This window comes from Schistocerca cancellata, chromosome 8 (assembly GCF_023864275.1).
Source record: "Schistocerca cancellata isolate TAMUIC-IGC-003103 chromosome 8, iqSchCanc2.1, whole genome shotgun sequence".
Classification (NCBI taxonomy): Eukaryota; Metazoa; Arthropoda; class Insecta; order Orthoptera; family Acrididae; genus Schistocerca; species Schistocerca cancellata.
The window spans coordinates 103,332,299-103,355,438 of record NC_064633.1 but is presented as its reverse complement, the minus strand read 5'-3'; the positions used below and the strand labels follow the sequence as shown (position 1 = coordinate 103,355,438).

At 41.1% G+C, this 23,140-nt stretch overlaps 1 protein-coding gene across 7 annotated transcripts in view; it reads right to left on the bottom strand.

The window, feature by feature from the left end:
- LOC126094854 (uncharacterized) overlaps nt 1–23,140 on the bottom strand; it is a 472,827-nt gene that overhangs the window by 437,828 nt on the left and 11,859 nt on the right. The gene's annotated exons all lie outside the window — the stretch shown is intronic.

Sequence of the window (23,140 nt, the reverse complement as noted above, 5' to 3'; positions counted from 1 at the left end):
CTACAGCTGATAAATGTAGTACCACCAAGAAAACTAATCATGTACCTGAAAGTTTATACACATGAATTACAAACGTCTTCCATTCGTAAGAACAGCAATATAGAAGGGAAATCACTCACTTTAAGAACTAATTTAAAAAGTACAGGAATTTATTCAATAACAGTTAATGTCATCCTAGTTCTCGTTACATTGCGTTATCATGCTGCACATTTAGCTAGAATTTTTCAATATTAAGTATTACAATTCTCCGATTATTTATGTCAGAATTCGTTATAAAATTTTAGCAATTATTAAAGTTTTGTTTTGTTCTCTTTACAATGAATCTTACGTTCATATAGTGTAACCTATCCATTCATTTAAGAGGCTTCCCAAATTCTTCATACTATTAACCATGCAGAAGAATAGACTTGTGAACACCAGTACTGATGTTGGGGCCCCTATAACTATGTTCCATATTAGGAATTTTCTTTCCCGTTTTTCGTATTGCTACTTCCATTGTGACAAATAATAGCAACATTGATAACTATGAATTAAGATTCACATCCATATTACCTGGAGCCATTCTCTCAGCTTTATTTAATAATTATTCACAATTTTTGTATACAGGCTATTGCAAAATGAAACACGTACACCATTTTATATCAGTCCAAATACCTATCAAACTCTGAGGAGACGTTAACTACATAACAGTCATAAATAATTAAACTTTCTCTATGTCCATCACCCAGAACTGACACATCATAGGCTTGAAGTGAGACTCACGTGGGCACTAATTCATACAATGCGGTTCGAAACGAACAGCCCGTGAACCCAGTTTTTCGGAATCTCTTTGCATGCCTAAATGCGTGCTGTCAGTAAATGAAAGCTGCTGTCTGCTTCCTGGTAGGGAAGTATTCGTCTTCCCCTGCATTGTTTATACATGACGCACCAGGACACCAGGAATGCTAGTGAAGTATCTATACATTTCTCAAGCTTTTTATGGTTTGAACTGCTGTATGGCAGCTTTCATTCTCATATTCCATTGGTAATGAATTCATAAAGGGTATGAGTAAAGAGACTATCATTTACACCACGTACTGCTGTACAATTAATGGTATGGTGACTACGGCCCCCAATCTTCTGCACTTCACTTTGTCCCAATCTGAGACGTAAAAATCGATATAATTCTTCACAAAGTCTTCACCATATAGTTTAAATCAGCGGTTGTGTGACACAAAGTGCAGCTTACCTCACGATCGGATTAATTTCCTTTTCTTAATTCATCTTGTAGTGTGCTAGAAGCTATATCAAAACTTTCAACGGCCAACCTAAGCAATAAACCTCCATCAACAACTTGTATTACATGTTTCAGATCTTCTGCAGTCCATTATCTACCTGTCTGAAACATAAAAATATATACCGTTGGGTCAATAAATATCAATGGAGAATGATGGTCAGTGATCAACGACGACAACTGTATATACATAAAAGATAAATGTGCGTATACTGTTAACAACGTCTCATTACCGTTTTGGACATAAGACAATTAATAAATTGCATACCTAGAGCGATTCTATATTCCTTTCACATTTACATAAATGTTTAACTGCAACATTTCACTGTATGTTCACTCTCGAGGAAACCGCCAGTAATGCACCTTACTAAACAGTTGTCGCCATTCTCACACCTGACTGAGCTGGTGGGCAAAATCCATCACGTGGTCAACCCAAACAGTGTGGGGCGCTATTGTCCTTAGCGATTCGTAATAGAAGGTGTAAAACAGGAATTCTCTTGTGTTTTCTCAACAAAAAGGTGTTGTTAGTGGGGATCAGGCGAGTTTTCAAGTGTATCACCAACGAAACGTCTGTCGACTCGATCTGGTGTGATAATGGTTACAGAAACTGAAGTACTAAATACTGACGACAATTTGCCTCCCGTCATCTAATACACAGTATTCCATGTGATATAAGCATTACTCAGTACTCCATTAATTCTCTGTCACTGAATGATACACTTCGTTGCAGAGGCCATTAACATGTAGACATATTGTGCTGTAAGCCTTATCGTATGTGTGCTTTAAAATCATAATTTCTGTAGCTTACTTTTTAACTCAATTGTAGATGCAAGTTAAACAACTTAAACAAATTCGGGAAAGTAGGACTATATGAGTGCTTATTGTATGTCGTTACATTTCATCAAAGTGTGTAGCACATAATACAGGTTGAATGCTATTCTAATAAACTTTCATGTACAATGCAATAATTGTATTGTGGAGCTAGACTTCTTGTTCTATACGACAGAGGAAATGCATCAACTGTTTCTAATTTCTGAGGATAAAATGCATGATTAGTGAAGAAATGTACACCGCTGGTAGCACAAATCAGGACATATACTATCCAATCCGGAAACTCCAAGACTCATAAGTGAATAGTTATGACTCTATTCCCTACACCTATAACCATAGGTATAGCCTGTATTTCATTTCCAGGGGGTTTCAACAAAGGTCATCATTTTAAACTGAACTTGTAATAGAACACCCTATGGCAATATACAGAGTGTGTAATTATATATAAAATCTATTTTATTGTCAGTCATTCATTTCGTAAATTATAAAATTTATCATCAAGCAGAAATCAGTCAATAAAATTCATTTGACGATGGTATCTCCATTGAGATGTGTTTCTATATGGCGGTAGTGTTCTTTAGAGATGACAGTGAACATTTGTGCATACATGACGACCGTCCACATCTTTCCAGCACGAAATCCAATTCCTAACAACAACAAGTTAGTGAGTGGAGTTAACAGCATACAATAACAGCCACGAAGTGAGGAGAAGTACCCGGAAAAGAATTGCCGTTTTACTCAGTGCTGATAACAGACACACGGTTTACACTTCCTTGGCAGGTCGTTTGTTTGCTTTGATTGAAATGAGGATATTAGTTAAATGCTTCATGTCTCGTCGACAGCTAAGGTCGCTGGACACGACGTATTGCGCCGATAACACAGCTCTACAAAATAAAATTTTTTTTTCGTTGCCAGGGAAGTTTGAACGAAAATGGGAAATTGTTATGATACTCATTCCGAGTATATTTGTACTTTTTCCAAATTGGCTCTGGTTTTTGAGATATAGGTTATTTGTGGAAATGAGAGTTTCATGTGGATAATATCGACTGCAGGGTCCATATATGGTGTAATGTATTTGCTACCTGTTTTTTAATTAGTGATATTGTACTATCTTTATTAAACAATTGTGCTTAGGGAGTGCATCTGTGTGGTTGAGGATTACATCATGCAAACATCACACTGTCAGCATGTGTTCAGTCCTGTTGTGCGGTGCGTGTGTTGAAGATAGGTAATCCCCGCAACAGCCGATAGGTAGCGTTCAGTGTAAACAAGAAAAATGGCGATGGTCGAAAGTCACACACATGTGCAGTGCAGCTTCAAGGAGATAGAACCTTTTCATCGTGACGTAGCAAATAAGAGGTGAGTATTCATTTCACACAAAACAATTAATGATGTTTGTTGGATGTGATTGACATGCAAATACAAGAAAGTTCTACATAATATGTAGTATTTGTGCAATTTTGTTTTAGGAAAACATGAGTTCTTCACGCCGTCTTTGCGTGAACCATCCAGATGAGTTCTGCTACATTTGTGGTGAATACGTTCTTCAAAAGAACAGGAAGAATATCACTCCTTTTGTGAAGGAAGCGTATCTGGCATATTTAGGAATTAAACTTGGAGATCAAGACAAGGCGTGGGCACCCCATAAAGTTTGTAAATGCTGTGTGGAGTGCTTACGGCAGTGGACAAAACGAAAAAGGAAAAGCTTAAAATTCGAAGTGCCTATGGTATGGCGAGAGCAGTAGAACCATACAGATGATTGCTATTTTTGCATTGTTAATGTGAAAGGTTTTAATAGGTTCAAAAAACGAAAGTGGGAATATCCCGATTTGGAGTCAGCAAGAAGACCGGTGGTGCACAGCAACGATGTTCCTGTACCAACCTTCACAACATTACCCACGCTAACATCATCAGATGACGAGGTACACGCCGAGGAATGTACAAGTAGTGGTTCGGAATACGAAGGACGTGAGACACAACCCAAGCAGTTCGACGAGAAGGAGCTCAGTGACTTGATACGAGAACTCAATCTTTCAAAGCAAGCATCAGAACTCTTAGCATCCAGGCTTAAGGAAAAGAACTGTCTTCATCCAAGTGTTAAAATAACAGCTTACCGGACGAGAGAAGAAAACCTTCTTCCATACTTCAACCAAGAAGAGGTTATAGTGTATTGCAGCAATATACACGGACTTTTAGTTGAATTGGGGCTGCCGGAATATACACTCCTGGAAATTGAAATAAGAACACCGTGAATTCATTGTCCCAGAAAGGGGAAACTTTATTGACACATTCCTGGGGTCAGATACATCACATGATCACACTGACAGAACCACAGGCACATAGACACAGGCAACAGAGCATGCACAATGTCGGCACTAGTACAGTGTATATCCACCTTTCGCAGCAATGCAGGCTGCTATTCTCCCATGGAGACGATCGTAGAGATGCTGGATGTAGTCCTGTGGAACGGCTTGCCATGCCATTTCCACCTGGCGCCTCAGTTGGACCAGCGTTCGTGCTGGACGTGCAGACCGCGTTAGACGACGCTTCATCCAGTCCCAAACATGCTCAATGGGGAACAGATCTGGAGATCTTGCTGGCCAGGGTAGTTGACTTACACCTTCTAGAGCACGTTGGGTGGCACGGGATACATACGGACGTGCATTGTCCTGTTGGAACAGCAAGTTCCCTTGCCGGTCTAGGAATGGTAGAACGATGGGTTCGATGACGGTTTGGATGTACCGTGCACTATTCAGTGTCCCGTCGACGATCACCAGTAGTGTACGGCCAGTGTAGGAGATCGCTCCCCACACCATGATGCCGGGTGTTGGCCCTGTGTGCCTCGGTCGTATGCAGTCCTGATTGTGGCGCTCACCTGCACGGCGCCAAACACGCATACGACCATCATTGGCACCAAGGCAGAAGCGACTCTCATCGCTGAAGACGACACGTCTCCATTCGTTCCTCCATTCACGCCTGTCGCGACACCACTGGAGGCGGGCTGCACGATGTTGGGGCGTGAGCGGAAGACGGCCTAACGGTGTGCGGGACCGTAGCCCAGCTTCATGGAGACGGTTGCGAATGGTCCTCGCCGATACCCCAGGAGCAACAGTGTCCCTAATTTGCTGGGAAGTGGCAGTGCGGTCCCCTACGGCACTGCGTAGGATCCTACGGTCTTGGCGTGCATCCGTGCGTCGCTGCGGTCCGGTCCCAGGTCGACGGGCACGTGCACCTTCCGACGACCACTGGCGACAACATCGATGTACTGTGGAGACCTCACGCCCCACGTGTTGAGCAATTCGGCGGTACGTCCACCCGGCCTCCCGCATGCCCACTATACGCCCTCGCTCAAAGTCCGTCAACTGCACATACGGTTCACGTCCACGCTGTCGCGGCATGCTACCAGTGTTAAAGACTGCGATGGAGCTCCGTATGCCACGGCAAACTGGCTGACACTGACGGCGGCGGTGCACAAATGCTGCGCAGCTAGCGCCATTCGACGGCCAACACCGCGGTTCCTGGTGTGTCCGCTGTGCCGTGCGTGTGATCATTGCTTGTACAGCCCTCTCGCAGTGTCCGGAGCAAGTATGGTGGGTCTAACACACCAGTGTCAATGTGTTCTTTTTTCCATTTCCAGGAGTGTAGACCAGAGGACTGGCGTCTCTTCATAGACAGTTCCACTAGAAGTTTAAAATGTGTTCTCCTACACAATAGCAATCGTTACGCATCTATTCCAATTGCCCACTCAACAAAACTTTGTGAAGCATATGCTAACATCAAGATGGTTCTGCAGAAAATTCAGTATATGCAGCACCAGTGGTTGATTTGTGTTGATTTGAAAATGGTGAACTTCTTGCTTGGACAACAAAGTGGATACACAAAGCACCCATGTTTTACCTGCATGTGGGATAGTAGGGCAAGGCACGAACATTGGAAGCAGAAAACATGGCCTCCATGGGAACATATGGCTGTTGGTGAAGCAAACATCATTAATGAACCTCTGGTTAGTAGGGACAAGATTGTTCTTCCACCATTACATATTAAGTTAGGACTAATGAAGCAATTCACCAAAGCTTTAGACAGAAATGGTAATTGCTTCACATACATCTGCAATACGTTCCCTGGACTCAGTAGTGAAAAACTTAAGGCAGGAATATTTGATGGTCCTCAAATTCGCAGGCTCATCAACGATACCAATTTTACAAGTGTGATGACTGTCACTGAAGCATCGGCCTGGAACAGTTTTGTCGCTGTTGTAAAATGTTTTTTGGGCAATCATGAAGCTCCCAATTACGAGGAACTGGTCAAAAACATGCTCACTAACTTTCAAAACTTAGGAGCTAACATGAGCATAAAATTGCACTTCCTTCACAGCCACTTGGATCGATTCCCTCGTAATCTAGGTGATTTCAGTGAGGAACAAGGAGAGCGGTTCCATCAAGATATGAAAGGAATAGAGGAAAGATATAAAGGAAGATGGGACAGGCATATGATGGCAGATTATTGCTGGAATCTGCAACGTGACTGTTCTGAAGAGGCCTATAAAAGGAAAGCGTGCAGGAAGCGGTTCGTCATGGACGGAAAATGATATACTTATAGAGAAAATTTTCAATTATGTTTTATACGTGGACAAATGCCTATCAGGTTTTCATAGGAGCTATTTATAAAGATTATTTTCTTTTTTCATTGTAGTTTGTAGCGCTCGAGTTCAGTATTAGCAATTTTTTCTAATTTTTTGAATAAATCATGCATTATCTCAAAAACTAGAGCCAAACTGCATAAATGGTTGCTATATTCGTCCTCAGCACCACTAACCCATCCTAAAGCCACTCAAATATCCTTGGCAAGAAAATGAGTGTTGACCAGTGTAATCATTCACCGGAATTGAAGGAAGCGGCGTGGCCACTTCAATGTAGCCTTCGAGAAATTAACGTATGGTGAGCTGAGAAGCTATTTGCAACTCAAATCAGAATGGCGGCCCTGGGTTCAACTCGGGTATCACGAATGCGAGTCTGGTGCATTAGGTACTATGCCAACCCGCTAAGTGCCATGGTGGAAATGGCAAACGAAAAAAAACAAGATTTCCTGAAAGCGTACTACAGGAGCGTCATGTTGAAACGTATGACTTATTAATAGTAATGAATTAAATTAAGCATATTTCAAAAATTTTCGAACTCAAAATATACTATGCTCGCCTACCGCAAGAAACTCTACGACTTTCCCCGTCACATAGGCTTACTGATTACGACCATAGCTTCTGGAAGTTTCTTTGGAAGTTTCACCACCTTTTCCCGACAGGTTTTTGTCGGTAAACTTAGAAATCATCTTACCGTTTGTGTTCTGTTTGAGGCCCCGGTCATTCTTAGCAGTCAATGAATGTTTGTAAGTGTTATATAACATGGTTAATTTATTATCCTCATTACTTCAAATAAGCGCCACGTTGAGGACATGAGAGTATTTATAGTTACTACGACGCTTTCATATGTATAATACATCTGTTCTTCAAGTTAAAAAGAATATAAGTTTCGTTGTCATAAGAAATGCTGTGTCTGAGAATTGTCTGATTTTACAGTTTTCTAGATAACAGTTATAGATCTTGAAAAGTGTTTTCAACAATGTAATGAAAGTTCCAGAACTTAGTTTGTTGATGTAGGGTATAACTTATTAGTTTTATGGAAATGGTGTGGTTAATGACTATCTGTTTTTGACTTTCTACTCAGGTTTTTCAATATTCACCGGTGTAGTTTCACTTATTTATCAGTACAGATATCCGTTCTTTGTTGTTTCGCTGTTAGAAAGATGTGCTTTCTGCTGAGTCTTTTGTTGAACACTGCTATGTTTGGTTATGGAGGAGGCATCAGTCGTCAACAGAACATTGCTTTGCTACGTTCTTAAATAAAAGTCAGCACAATGTTTGAATATTTTATTAGTGGTGAAAGTGTTATGGGCGGGGTAGAGCTAACAAAGTGAAGGAAAAAGGGATACAAATGTTCATTGAGGGAACATGTTATTCTGGTGAGCTGCACCGATGTTGTTCATGGAAAGTGCAAGAACCCTTATTAGAAGGGTTATTGTTCTAGACCAGGTACAGAGTAATATGAGTTCTACATTTATCGATCGTCAGTTCAGACATTTTATCTTAAAGGAAACTGTTATTTCTGTGTGAACCCGCTTCACATGTAAAACGAAATGAGAAAATCAATTTTATGTTGGCCGTGATTTTAGAAGAAATTTTGAAAAGCTGTAATGGAAATAACAACAAAACAGATTAATGACTGGGGTACTCAAGTGAAATTTCGTGAAGTGCACAGCGAAGATCGTCTTGTTGTTGAAGGTGGGTAGCATGGTATGTGAACAAAAAGGATTTTCATATTTGATGTTGTAATAATATTCACAGTAAGACTGAACGATCATATGGTGACGACGTATCTGTCTTGGTGAATTTCATTGATTTTCATTTGGAAGTAAACGAAGATGTATGACAGTTCGCACTCTAAAGACATTCTGAAGAATTGCTGAGGATACTGCCCAAAAAACGAGACGAAGCGAAAACGGATGTCCTGAAAGTTCTATGAAGATTTCTTATTCGTTTGAAAAATAAATCGGTACAAAAAGCCATTATAGCTTTCAAAGCACAAGTTATTCCTGGTATTATCTGACATGTGGTAAGAGGTCAGAAGGAAAGGTCAAGACTAGGAACACATCTCAGTTTGAACTCTTGCTGTAATCCTGGAGGACAACAGATCACAATTTTAAGAAGTGGAGTCGTATCTCCCTTCAGACATGTTCTTGGGCAAAGTCTCAAATGACAGCCAGAGTCAATGGAATGACTTCTTACAATAATCATTTGTCCTAAAAAGAAAGGAGAACGTTCAGATCTAAATAAGACAACCAACTGCCTTTCAAATGCTGTTATTTCAGTTTCAAGACCGAGATCCATCGTTAGTTATATAGATGGGTGCCTTGCATCTGAAACAGTCTATATTACACCTTGAATATCATCAACTCAGTTTGTAAAAGGAATACCTGTTCACTCGTACAGAATATTGCCTAGAACAATACATTAACACTGACTGATGATCACACTTGCAATCTTTCAGACGCGCATTAATGCAACAGGTCCAATTCCACGTTAACGCAGACGTGGACTTTGACGATAATTACACAAAACACGAAAGATGCTACCCTTAACTCCATTCAAGTGTAAAGAAGCCGTGACCTCCATGATTCTAAGCGGGTATGTTATAGCCTGTGATTCGTGTATTTGGTTTTGGAGACTAGGTCGGGAACTTGCCGATCATTACTCTTCCTGTAATTCGACGCTATCAATCCTTGAGCGAGGCGGCAGGGCCTGCCTCCGACCTATTGAACATCAGGAGTCACCCAATGGCAACCACTTGCGAGCCACGGGCCCTCCAGCTAGCTGTCAGTAGCAGGGCCCACCAAACCAACAACACCCACCTCGACCAAAGGCCCTAGCTCCACACGTATGATCGGATCGGTATTTGCAACGCAAGTCGTTGGTGTCGACAGCGGAGTGTCATGCACCCAAAATTAAAGCCTCCACACCTCACACGCACTGAACGGTGATAGACAAGGAGCGTTGTTTTTATCCTGTTCTTTGTGTCAGCATCGGCTTTCACCTGGCGATTAGAGCTTATTGCGAAGATTGACTTGCCCGTGATGTATGAGCGATTTTTCTATCTGCAACAAAATTTTCCATTGTTATGCCACCTGAAGCCTCGCAGTGGTTTCCATTCTTCCATTTCTTACTGTTAAACAGTGTAATTCGTCTTGAGTGATTCATGGTATTTAATCAATGATATTTAATCAAATAGAATATAACACGTTTCCATTGAATGAGAAACTCGCTTGATCTTTAAATATATGTGTATCTTAAATTGATGTAGTCTGTTTATAACGATAAGTAATGCTTTATTTATCAATTAAAAAATATCTGTCAGTGCTGTTTGTTTCACCTGTTTCTCCTTATTTGTAACTTTTGGTGCTGAAGGTGCATATAATAGTCTCACTGAATACTTGCTATTTGGCCGGCCGGAGTGGCCGAGCGGTTCTAGGCGATACAGTCTGGAGCCGCGTTACGGTTACGGTCGCAGGTTCAAATCCTGCCTCGGGCATGGATGTGTGTGATGTCCTTAGGTTAGTTGGGGTTTAAGTAGTTCTAAGTTCTAGGGGACTGATGACCTCAGAAGTTAAGTCTTATAGTGCTCAGACCCATTTGAACCATTTTTTGAACCATTTGAACTTACTTTTTTTTGTAACTCATCCTATGGGCCAGTCGCTGAGTTTTTACAAGAAGAATTTGTCGACTTGGTCGCGGTTTTCATAGCCGCCACTGTGGCAATGTCATTGAAATAATTGGTACTTACTTCTAACATATTCAACGTACATGTTTTATGTTTACAAAGTCCACTCTATCAGAACGAACAGAAATTGATGCACCAGTAATTTTGAAGATTCGCGTCACAAATATCTCGTCCTCACATATTGAATGACGTCGAGAGAGAGAAAGTTCGAGGATAGTAATATTATCATGAAAGACTCGGCGCTCTTTCCTCTCTCGAGGATGTAACGGGCATTGTTATGCGATCTGGAATCACGATTATGTATTGGATTAGTCCGAAGACGGACATTTAGTTATACTAAAAGATTTTTCGTTTTCTTTCCTTGCTCAGATCTTATATAAATGACATTGCACGTATCACTTTACACTTTTCGTAGTTAACATTCGGAGACCTAGAACCGATTTTGGAAATTGCTATGAAACTGCAGTTGCAGCGAAATGTGAAGACGATGAAATGTGATGGAATCTAATTTGAACAGAAGACTCGATTGGTCGATCCCTTTCGTAGTTCCAAGATGCCTCTTAGTGACATTCACATTATGGTTACTGCTGATAAAATGTTATTTTCATTTCCTTCTATCAGTCGCTCTTCTTTTTACATGGCGTATTTTTTCCTCTACACTTCCAGCTTCTAGAATTTTTTTTTATAATATTCGCAAAGACAAATCGCGACAGTTACCACTATCTGGTTACTCATGAGACTCTAATAGTTGGGCGACATTCTCCATAAACGATATTCACGTTCTCGACTGCGTATGCATTGTGAATGTCTTTTTTTTTTTCTACTGTCATATATATTGAAAGTGTCTAAATGACTTTTCAGTTATGTTATTTGATTGTTACAACAGCAGAATACAGACTACTGGGCCTCAAGTGCAGAGGTAAAAACAAGAATAATACCTGAGTTTTGTGTTTGCTTACATTTAATATAATGGGACTGATGTGCGTGGAGTCTCTTCTTCTGTCGGCGTGACACTGGTTTTCGGGGCTGTTATCTTGAAACTATATCATGAGGTCCCATACATGGTAATTCGCCGAATTTCTCTTAGAACCTTGTTACAAATGACACAGAAATATGTATATAGTTCAGTTACAAAATACAAAGTCTGTATCATAATTCATGGACTAAAAACGGTAAAAATTTGTTGCTAATATTGGAAAATTTGCCTCAATGTCTGCTATAATTTGACGAAAAACTCACCAAGACATGATTATTAATTCTGTGTATACTTTGGGTTTCTTCCTTAGCTGCTCAAGCTGTACAATTATGACATCCGTGCGATGTGGCGCAGAGGTTAGCACACTGGGAACACTTTAGGAAGAACAACGGTTCAAATTCTCGTCCGGCGATCAAGATATAAAAAGTTTTCGACGATATCCCAAATCGCTCGAAGGAAATACCGGGATGCTTCTTTGAAAAGGGGACGGCCGATTTATTTTCCATATTTTCCTAATGTAAGCTTGTGCTCGGTCCCTAATGTCTCGCTGTCGACGGGATGTTTGGTGTGTAGTGGCGGTTGGATTTCGCGACCCTCAGGAACCTGCGGACCCAGATCTGTTTTACACTGTAGAAACATGAAATATATCTGGCTCTACCTTGACATACGTGTCCTTACAAACGCAGATGCATCCGTAAAACCGCGTGTACAATGTAACAGCAAGACATCGTGGTTAAGCTGCCATTATCGAGAACGTGAAATTAGAAGTAGAGCAACAATTTCTCGGTTTGGCGGGGTTTTACTTAGGGTGTATAACTCACTCACTTACGATGTTTCGCATTGAATGTAACTAATTGTTTTATACAGGCGAGGGCATTGACTGAGTGGCGATTGGTTTTCGCAGCACACTAGTGGATACTTGCCAGCCGAAACTTATCGTCAATAAACTCTGACAGGCAAGTCAGACTATGTACCATAATTTCGTGTATCGCTAGGCCCTATTGTCTGTTGTGAGACGAATGTAGTGTCTCAGTGTAGTTTATCACCCAATGCCACGGAATCAACATTCCGACTCTGCGTCAAGGCTATTACTCTGAGACGGTTAAAGGAGGTTACACACAAGACAGACGCAGTTTAGGATGTATTGAGTCTGCAGCAGTGCTTCATATCGAAGCTTTGGGAACCGCTGTAGAACCAGGAGATTTTCGTCGAAATCCGGTGAGAGGATCGGGTAACAGTAAGATTGTAGACATCCGATCCTCACTGCATTCAAAATGCGACAATTCCAGCAACGAATCACACTCTAGAGAATTATGACGGAGGTCTTCTGCTAATGAAATTCTTCGTTTCAAAAAATTCTCTGTGTGCTCTATCTGACCCAACCAAATCACAAGTGATTTGTAAGACGGGATATATGTACGTATGTGTAACGAGTGGGAGGAACTTCGCAAATGAACGCGCATATGTTTGCCATTAGATGAGAGCCAGCCTGAGACGTTGAGATATTGTCTCCTCCTACCACTCAGAGCTGACTATAGTCCGATTCAAGTTGAGCACCACACGTTACGATGCACAAGAAACCCACAATTCCATCTCTAGACAGAGCAGAGTTCCGCACTTCCCACTTGAATCTTATCTTTAGATAAGCTTCACTTGTTCACAGAGATGATCGAAAACATGTTTTGTTCCCTATGAGGATGTTAAAAATACAAAGTGACAAATTCTCAACTTTTTTTTTACTTTTCTTTGTTGCATGATAAACTGTCTGCCATCCCATCATTTACCTTTCAGGAAAAAATTGATAACGAACGAGGTTGCCTCCAAGGCGTTCTGAGAACGTCCTAAATTGTTGGCTGCCATAGGTCTCAATCTGTAAATATTTTACAACCACTTCTACCTTTTTTGTGTTCATAGCCTTCGAAGTAGCGAGAATCGTTTGTAAACATGGTATTAATTGTATTATAATTGAGACTGGAGGCGGAAAAAAGTAGAAATCACATAATGATAACATCGGCATATTGTAGGGTGCCCCTCTGTATTGAGTTATTACCTTAAAATTTTGGAGGCATGAAAATGGAAGTAAAATTATCAAAAAGAGATTGCTGTGTAGATAGACTGAATTACTATATGTAACCAGTTGTCCTACAGTCATTGAACAACGCTTCATTAGGCTGTCTGATGTACTCATTATGTATTAACTCCGTGCCTTTGGAAACTTTCTTCCTCAATAAGTAGGTCCTTCAAGACGTTCGATTCATTAATATTTGTACGCTGTCTTTATTCAGTTTCACAAAATTAGTCAGTATCATTATGGCTATTCTACTACTTAAACTTGGATAACATTGTTGGAGATGTCCTGAGCACTTCCCAACCCTTTGCTCATTTCAAACATTCAGAATTTAACGTAAAATAAAGTGCAGTTGAATTCCTACATGATACTACCTGTATTCTACATACACTATGTGAGAAAAAGTACCCGGACACCTGGCTGAAAATCGCTTACAAGTTCGTGGCGGTTTCCATCGGTAATGCTAGGATCCAGTATGCTGTTGGCCCATCCTTAGCCTTGATGCAACTTCCACTCTCCCAGGCAAACGTTCAGTCAGGTGTTGGAAGGTTTCTTGGGGAATGGCAGCCCATTCTTCACGTAGTGTTGCACTGAGGAGAGGTATCGATGTCGGTCGGTGAGGTCTGGCACGAAGTCGGCGTTCCAAAACATCGCAAAGGAGTTGTATAGGATTCAGATCAGGACTCTGTGCAGGCCAGTCCATAACAGGGATTTTATTGTCGTGCAATCACTCCGCCACAGGCCGTGAATAATGAACAGGTGCTCGATCGTGTCGAAAGAAGCAATCGTCATCCCCGAATTGCTCTTCAATAGTGGGAAGCAAAAAGGTTTTCGAAACATCAATGTAGGCCTGTGGTGCGGCCGGCCGGAGTGGCCGAGCGGTTAAAGGCGCTACAGTCTACAACCGCACGACCGCTATGGTCGCAGGTTCGAATCCTGCCTCGGGCATGGATGTGTGTGCTGTCCTTAGGTTAGTTAGGTTTAAGTAGTTCTAAGTTCTAGGGGACTTATGACCACAGCAGTTGAGTCCCATAGTGCTCAGAGCCATTTGAACCATTTGAACCTCCAAATGTTACTGTTGGCACCATACCCACACCCTGCAATCGGATCACCGCATTGTGTACCATTATTCGTCACTCCACACATCGTTTTTCCACTGTTCAGCCAGCCAATATTTACACTCCTTACACCAAGCGAGGCGTCGTTTGGCATTTACGATAGTGATGTGTCGCTTAGGAGTAGCCGCTCGACTGTGAATTCCAAGTTTTCTCACCTCCCGCCTATCTGTCATATTACTTTCAGTGGATCCTGATGCAGTTAGGAATTCCTGTGTGATGGTCTGGATAGATGTCTACCTATTACACATTACAACCCTCTTCAACTGCCGGCGGTCTCTGTCAGTCAACAGACGAGGCCGGTCTGTACGCTTTTGTGCCGTACGTGTCCCTTCACGTTTCTACATCACTATCAGATCGGAAATAGAGGATCTAGATATTTTCAGGGGTGTGGAAACCTCGCGTACAGACGTATGACGCAAGTGTCACCCAATCACTTGAACACGTTTGAAGTCCGTGAGGCCGTCGATTTGGAGTATCTCGCAATAGGTGGCAGCACAATGTGTATAGTATGAAAAAGTACGTTTTTGGGTGTGTCCAGATACTTTTGATCGCATAGAGTATATATTTACTCAGAGAAGTCAGTAAATACCGATGCTACACTTTTACAATGACTCAACTGAAGTCCTCTTGATTTAAGTGATATTTAATTGAAACCCTTAGGTGCAGACAGTTGTTGTCGATATACGTTGATGGGGACAGCAGAAAATGTTTGCCCCGGTCGAGGCTCGAACCCGAGGTCTGCTGTTTATATGGTAGATGCTCTATGCATCTGAGCCACTGAGGACACATATGAACAGCGCGACTGCAGGGACTTATCACTTGCACGCTTCCGGTGAGACCCACATTCTCAACTTCCCACAAGCTACATACATAATGTACCTAATAGATATTTGGCCATCCGCCCATGACTCGCGCACACTAAAGTGACGATTCCCGTAAGCGTTCGGGCAATCTGTGCCCTTTCCCACAGACGAAGGTCAGTGGCTGGATAGCCTTTAACTACTTTAGTTTTATCTGTATTCTCTTGATTTCTTCCAATGTTTAGATTCGTTAAACAATTATATCACCATAACCCTTCCAAATAGGAACATTGTGATTTGATATTAAAATTTTCCTTCTCATCTCTTAACAGAATGAACCAGAGCTCTTTTGTAATACCATCTGTTGCTTTGAAAAATGTTAGTAATTGACATTTAGATGTGAATGAGAAACACTGAGGTCATAAAGATATGCTGAATTTTTCTCCCAGCACAAAACACATTTACAGTTAAGCACATAATTCCATTAATAATTTCGCACTTTTGGTAATATGGTCTCTCATAGTCCTCTGCACACGTGCAAGACTTTGGGTAATTTAAAACCAATTTTGTTAAGCGCATCGGTGCTTTATTTCTGCTTTGTGAGTACAGTATGAGCAGCTCCAGACTGCGTCTCCATGGTGTGGGCTCCCTCAGCAGCGGCGACTACGCTCTGTGGGCGGCTCTGCGGGCGGCGCCTGACCTGGCGTGGGGCCTGACTGCAGCTCTGCCCGCAGCGTGTCGGCTGCCTGCCCTCGCATGCTTGGCGTGGCCAGCCCGGGCGTGAGCACCTGCTCAACAGGAAACAACACACGTGACGTTTCAGTGACACCTGGTTACGTTCTTTCTTACCATCAAATTTCAGTAGCCGTAATACCAACACCTGTTACTGCTGCTGGAAATACCAAGCTTGCATTTTATAGGCAAAAAGTGTACTTCAGAAGCATATGACACATAGATGATTCGTTTCTTTTCTCTGGAATAGTTGCTACCTTACACTTCAGGAACCCTGCTCTAGCCTACAATTGCTTGTCGTGATATATCTAGTTCCAAATAAATTAGGTTACTCCGAATCGGTTATTTACACTATGGTGATCTGATACATGTTTTTACAAAGTTGTAGACAGAAAAACTGGTAGATAAATAGGTATCTATGGTAATATTCAGAATGCCATTTATCTTTTGTCAACGTTTACAATGTTCATAAAAGAATTTCCCAAAGCAAGTGAAACAATATAAAAGAACTCAAGCAATAGGCCTATACGAAAGCTCAGTGTTCGTCAGTTCATAGTTTCAAAAGATGTATTACTCCTTGAACCCTATCGAATGAACTTCCAAGTGCTATGTAAGAATTCTACCGTCGAGACAGATTTATTGTTCTATAAGGTAGAGTACCTGCCATTATTAAGTTACGTTGATAAGTAGAAAATTAAGTGACTAAATGAGTTCTAAAGAAAGATCACTGTGGTTGGCGCAAATCAGGACACCTTCTATCTAATTAGACAATGTTTAGAGCCATTACAGGTAAGATTCTATGTTCTACATGCAGAACTAACATCGACTTCGTAAGCATTGTCTCGCTTGTAGGTTTTTCCTGATAATGTTTCATTAAAATTCTAACAATTAATTTTATTAGACATCTGAATATATTACACCAAAGCTAAGACACAATTACAGATTACAGCTCAGAAACTGCTGTTACTGTGTAGTGCCAATGACATTATTCCTCAGACTGAGATTTATTTCAGAAAAACTGTAATCTTATGTCTTTTTGGTACAGCAACGTTGATACTGTACCGAAACTCTGTTAATATATTTCTAATCATGTAACTCATATGGTAACTATACCCTGTTGCATAACAAAATTGTAAATATGGAAAACAATGAAGTCTATGATATAATTCTTCATGCTTTCCCGGCGATCTGTTGACATCTTGGATATTCGGGAATCCAGCCGGATGTTCGCGTCGTTCTCGCACGATATTTCAACAGCGTGCCTCGCTGTCTTCTTCAGGTGCTACCTGAGACTGGTCCTTGGGTCGATCGAGTCCAGTATTTATGCCTGGGAGGAGCTGGGCGTTCCCTAATCAGGAGATAGAGTACCCAACATCTCAGACCGGGTCTGACACACCTCAGATGATAACCACATCCGTTGAGGACGGCCAGAACGGGCGCCGACGGCAGTCGGAACATCTGCGACTGGAGGGGTCCGTTGAAGCCGAGTCTGGCGGGCGCGGACCACAGATGGAACACTCGACCCGGCGCGGACCGATTAGGGAACGCTCAGCTCCTCCCAGGCATAAATACTGGACTCGATCGACCCAAGGACCAGTCTCAGGTAGCACCTGAAGAAGACGGCGAGGCACGCTGTTGAAATATCGTGCGAGAACGACGCGAACATCCGGCTGGATTCCCGAATATCCAAGATGTCAAGTCTATGATATGTAATGTGATGCTTAAATATCATGTACTGCGTATCAGCGTATACCTCAGCACCGCCCATAGCTATTGTGCTTGACAGTTTGTTAATAAGGGATTAACATTCTATCATTCATTCATACTGCAGAAGGGAGAATCTATCACCTTTGGTTTGTTCGTGTTTGTTTATGAATCATGCTAGACAGTTATTTATTGGAATGTAGTTTTCTGTTAGTACTAATACCTATTCAACGACTAATTGTAATCAAATTGCAAATTTAGTATCAATTTTTATAAGTGACTGATACTAATATGGTTTTGTTCTATAAATGTTATACTGATAAGCTACACAAAGATGAGATATCATCATGATTTAGAAGATAGACCCTCAGAGTGAGCCAAATGTGAACTTGACGGGTCTTATAAAGCGTCCATATTTGGCGAGTAAAACAATTTTTATGAGCCATAATATTAAAGGGAACTGCGACTGAATGTAGCAGAATATTTGGCGTAATGAGAAACATGCTAGTGGTCTAATAGTAATAGTGGCAGAATATTGGGCGTAATGAGAAACGTGCTAGCGGTCTAATAGTAATAACACCAAGACCTGAGGACATGAATGCTGCACTTGAGCTGCCTGCAGACAGACACAGTATCTAGGCGCCTGCCTCAGGGAGACACTAGCGGCATCACAGCAGTTAGAGCTGTGCACAGCCTGCTCACCTTTGCCGGTGTTTACCTTCGAGTGCCCGCCTGCTCTCTACAATTTGACCCTCATCAGTTCCGCTGTCGTCGGCGTCCTCGTCTGCTATGCTGACGGTGTCGTCGTCATCAGCGTCTCTGTTTTCTCCTACTTCTTGCACCACTTCGTCGCCATCGTCTGCAGCAGCGAGCGGCGTGCAGTACGCCACGAGCAACACACCAGCGATCAGCAGGACGAGGCCTCCCTTCGTGTCTGCAGTGGTTTTTGCACTGGGTGCCTCGCTACAAGTGTCACTATGGATAACACGTCTCCTCTTATACTGCAGTGGGGCATTTATCACCCAACTCGTAGAAGGCAAGGTCAGCTACACAGTGCTTACGTCAAACTCCACATTCAGCCGTATTGTGGTCATATCTCAAAGGCAGAATTATCTTGCTGGACATGGTATGAAACCTTCAGACTCCAGGGACTAAAATACGGGAACAAAATTGTAAGCACTACAGGTGATGAACACAGTACATCAAGAAAGAAAACAAGGGTTCAAATGGCTCTAAGCAATATTTGGCTTAACATCTTAGGTCATCAGTCCCCTAGAATTAGATCTACTTAGACTTAACCAACCCGACAACAGTACACACATCCATGCCTGAGGCATTCTCTCATCATTTATGTCAGGATTCGTTATCACGTTTCATCGGTAATAATCTCCTTTTGTTTTGTTCTCTTTACAATGAACTGTAAGTTCGTATTACGTAAGCTATCCACTCGTTGAAGAGTCTCCCCAAATTCTGCATAATATTAACCATGACAGAAGAATGAACTTGTAAACACCAATACTGATGCTTCATGCCCTATAACTATTTTCCAAATTAGAAACGTTCTTTCCCCTTTTTTGTATTACTTCTTCCATTTTGACCAATAATACAGACATCGATGACTATTAACCGAGATTCACATCTATCTTAGCAGGAGTCATTCTATGAACTTTATTTCATTATTATTCACAACTTTATATATAGAGTGACGTATAATGCAACATTTACAGCATTTTATACCAGTCCAATACCTACCATAATCTGAGGCTACGTTCACTTCATAACAGTTGTAAATAATTAAACTTTCTCACTTCATAACAGTTGTAAATAATTAAACTTTCTCCACGCACCACTCAGAACTGAGACATCAACATCTCTTTGAAGTGTGACTCTCGTGAGCGCTAATGCACAGAGTGTGGTAGAAGCTAACAGCCCCAGAGCTCCATTTTTTGGACCTCTTGCCATGCCTAAATACGTACTGCCTATATATGAAAGTTGCTGTCTGACGCCTGGTATGGAAGTATTCGTCTTGCATGCATTGTTTATGCATGACAGACCAGGAAGCAGGGAATGCCAGTCAAGAATCTATACATTCCTCAAGCACTCTATGGTCTGAATTGCAGTATGGCGGCTTTCATTCTCATATTTCATTTGGATATGCATTCATAAATGGTATGAAAAAAGTGTTAATCATTTACGCCATGTAGTGCTCTTCAATTAATGGTCAGGTGACTACAGCCCCTACTGTTCTGCACTGCACTTTGTACCCATCCGAAACATAAAAATGAATAAAATTCGTTTACAAAATCATCACCACATCTATCTCAGCAGGAGTCATTCTATGAGCTTATATTCCATTCTGTAATCCATCTTGCAGTGCACTACTAGATACATCAACATTTTCAGCAGCCTTCCTAAACGATAAACCTCTAGCAACAGCTTGTTTTACACGTTTCAAATATTCTGCAATCCATTTTCTACCGGTCTGAAATACAAAAAAGTGTACCATTGGGTCACTGAAGGTTAATACACAATGTTGGTCAGTGATCGATGATGACAACGGTATATACATAAATGATAAATGTGTATACACTGTTAGCTGCGTCTCATTAACGCCTTTGGACGTCCGACAGATAATAACCGCCGCACACTGCTCGGCACCATACAGGTAGTCACAGAGTTCACAGCTCTGGCTACCTAAAGCTTCTCCTTATTTCTTTCTTATTTACATTGCACTGTATAGTGCAATTACAGTAATACCTTCACTCTCGTGAAAACGGCCATACGGAATAGCGGTCGCCATTATACTTCCTGACACAGCTGAGGAACAAAATCCAGCCCAAATATTGTGGGGCATTATTGTCCCTAGCGATTCGTAACATAAGGTGTAAAGCAGAATTCCTTTTGTCCGTTCCATCAACAATACGGTGCAGTTAGTGGAAATTAGTCTTCTGGTGAATCACCCATTAAATGTCTGTTGACTCTATATAGTGTGATGATGGTTACAGAAAATTGAAGTACTACACTACTGACGATAATTTCCTTCTCTTATCTGATTCACGATGTTCCATGTGACGTAATCACCTTTCCAGTCTAAACATGTCAAAAATATCTGAGTAATGTGTGTAAACTGCAGGATATCAGTTTTTAATGTTGTCAACATTCGTTGAAACTAACATGAGACTGTTGTAGAAAGGAAAGTGTCTGTCATGAAGACAAAACATTGTGACAAATGTATAATTAAAAAATAATTAGAACATCCATTTATAAAGTCTACGTCACGTTGCGTAATAAAGTGTACTTCACAAAGAGAGTTGTGGCTGCTTCCTTATAAGTGATTTTTAAATTCCTTCTTCGACAACTACTACATTATGTGTAGTTGGCATTTTTGCCTTTTTTCCCTGCGTGGCAAGCTCAGAACTCACGTGCTTGACAGTATATTGGTAACAACATGTCTGGTGGCCTGTTACACATTGCAACAGACAGTGAAGCTTTGTAGTTCAGCATAAAGAAGAGGTCAAGAATCTTGATAATTATGTCATTGACCATGTCTACAGATATAGAGTCGAAGTATCAGTGTTTTTAAGTCTGCATAGGAGATAACCTACGAAACACCCACGCATCACTGGTAACGACGTTACTCAATATTACTAATGTTAGATGGAACTATTTGGGGTATTGAATATATACAACTAAGGGTTCACATACAGTCACATGCATGACTGACCCATGTGAAAGGCAACATAAACACTAAAAAATCTAAATTGTCAGGCATATACGATAGGCACCTATTATCCAGCAAAAGCATAATAAAAGGTTTCAGAACAGGTATGAACTGTGAGTCCAGAGATGTTCTCAGTTCACTTATGTACAGCTCCGGCAGACCAAGTGACTTAAATGGGAAGGATCCCTATAGAACGAAGTGCACATGCAGATGCAGTTGCTGTTGAAATTTTGTGTGCACACTTTGCAGATACTTTTATTTATAGATACAGGTTAATATTGTTACTGTAGTTTCATAACGAGCGATTATAATCGTCTTGTTTCTTGCACAGCAGACACTGTTTTAGATCTATTATGTCATTAATTTCCCATGATAATTTTGATGATAACCGTCACAGTCTAAAATAAAAATTGTCCTTTCATGTCTGCATGTACATCAGAAGACTCGCCTGCATTTATGTATGTATTTTTGGATATTTTATAGTAACTAGAAGAGCATAGGAAGTGCGATTGTTATAAGTTCTTCTTTTCATTGCTTTCCATGATGGCAGATTCAGTATCATATTGCTCCATATAGCACAGTACTGTATACTGCAGATAATCAGTTATTAAGCAAAATATAGAAACTGACTTTTACACCTCATCAGAATAAATGAAGTAATAGCGAAATTATATCCAACACAGTATACAGTATTTATAGTCGACTACTGAAGCAATTTTAAAAATTTGGAAAATGTTGCAACATTTCCAAATCCTCATTTATCATTAATGAGTGCGCTAGAGCTTACATTTATGAGACACTGGGTAATAACCACATGTGTTTGCAGGAAAGTGCAGTGATGCTTTACTTTCCCCATTTTACTGCAGGGTACAGGACAGTGTGAGCAGCTTCAGACTGTGCTCCACTTTTGTGGCGCCACTTCAGGAGTAGCAAGTGCCTACTGTGGGCACCTCTGCAGGCAACGACTGACCTCTAGCATGTCAGCTGCCTGCCCATGCGTGTTTGTTGTGGCCAGCTCAGGCGTGTGCATCCGCTTAATGGTACTCAACACATATGGTGTCCATTGACACCTGCTTATACTCCTCTCACACCACAAAATTTCAAGAGGTACAATAGCCATAGCTGCTTACACCTGCTACAAACACTATGCTTGCCTTTTATGTGAATAGATGATATGAAAGAAGTGGATGACAAAAGAGAACTGGTCTCTTTTCTTTGGAGTAATTGTTACCTGACATCTCAGGAAGACTGATCTAGCCAATAACTGCATGTCTTTGTACACCCAGTGACACATTATGTGTCTTACCCTAAGACTGTATCTTACAGCATGGTAGTACCATACACAACAGTATAACGGGATAAACACATGAATAAGTTGGAAGTATATATTTCTTGAATGTCCAAAAAGTAATTGCTCGTTTTTATATTTAACATGTTTGAAAAGCGCTGTGTAAAGATGTTACGTTTTTAAAACCTGTAATAGTATTTTCCTCGCTTGACTATGCCATCATTTTCTATTATCTTCGCTGATAGTACTTGCTATTCACACTATCAATGAATGATATACTTCGTTGTAGATGCCACTACATG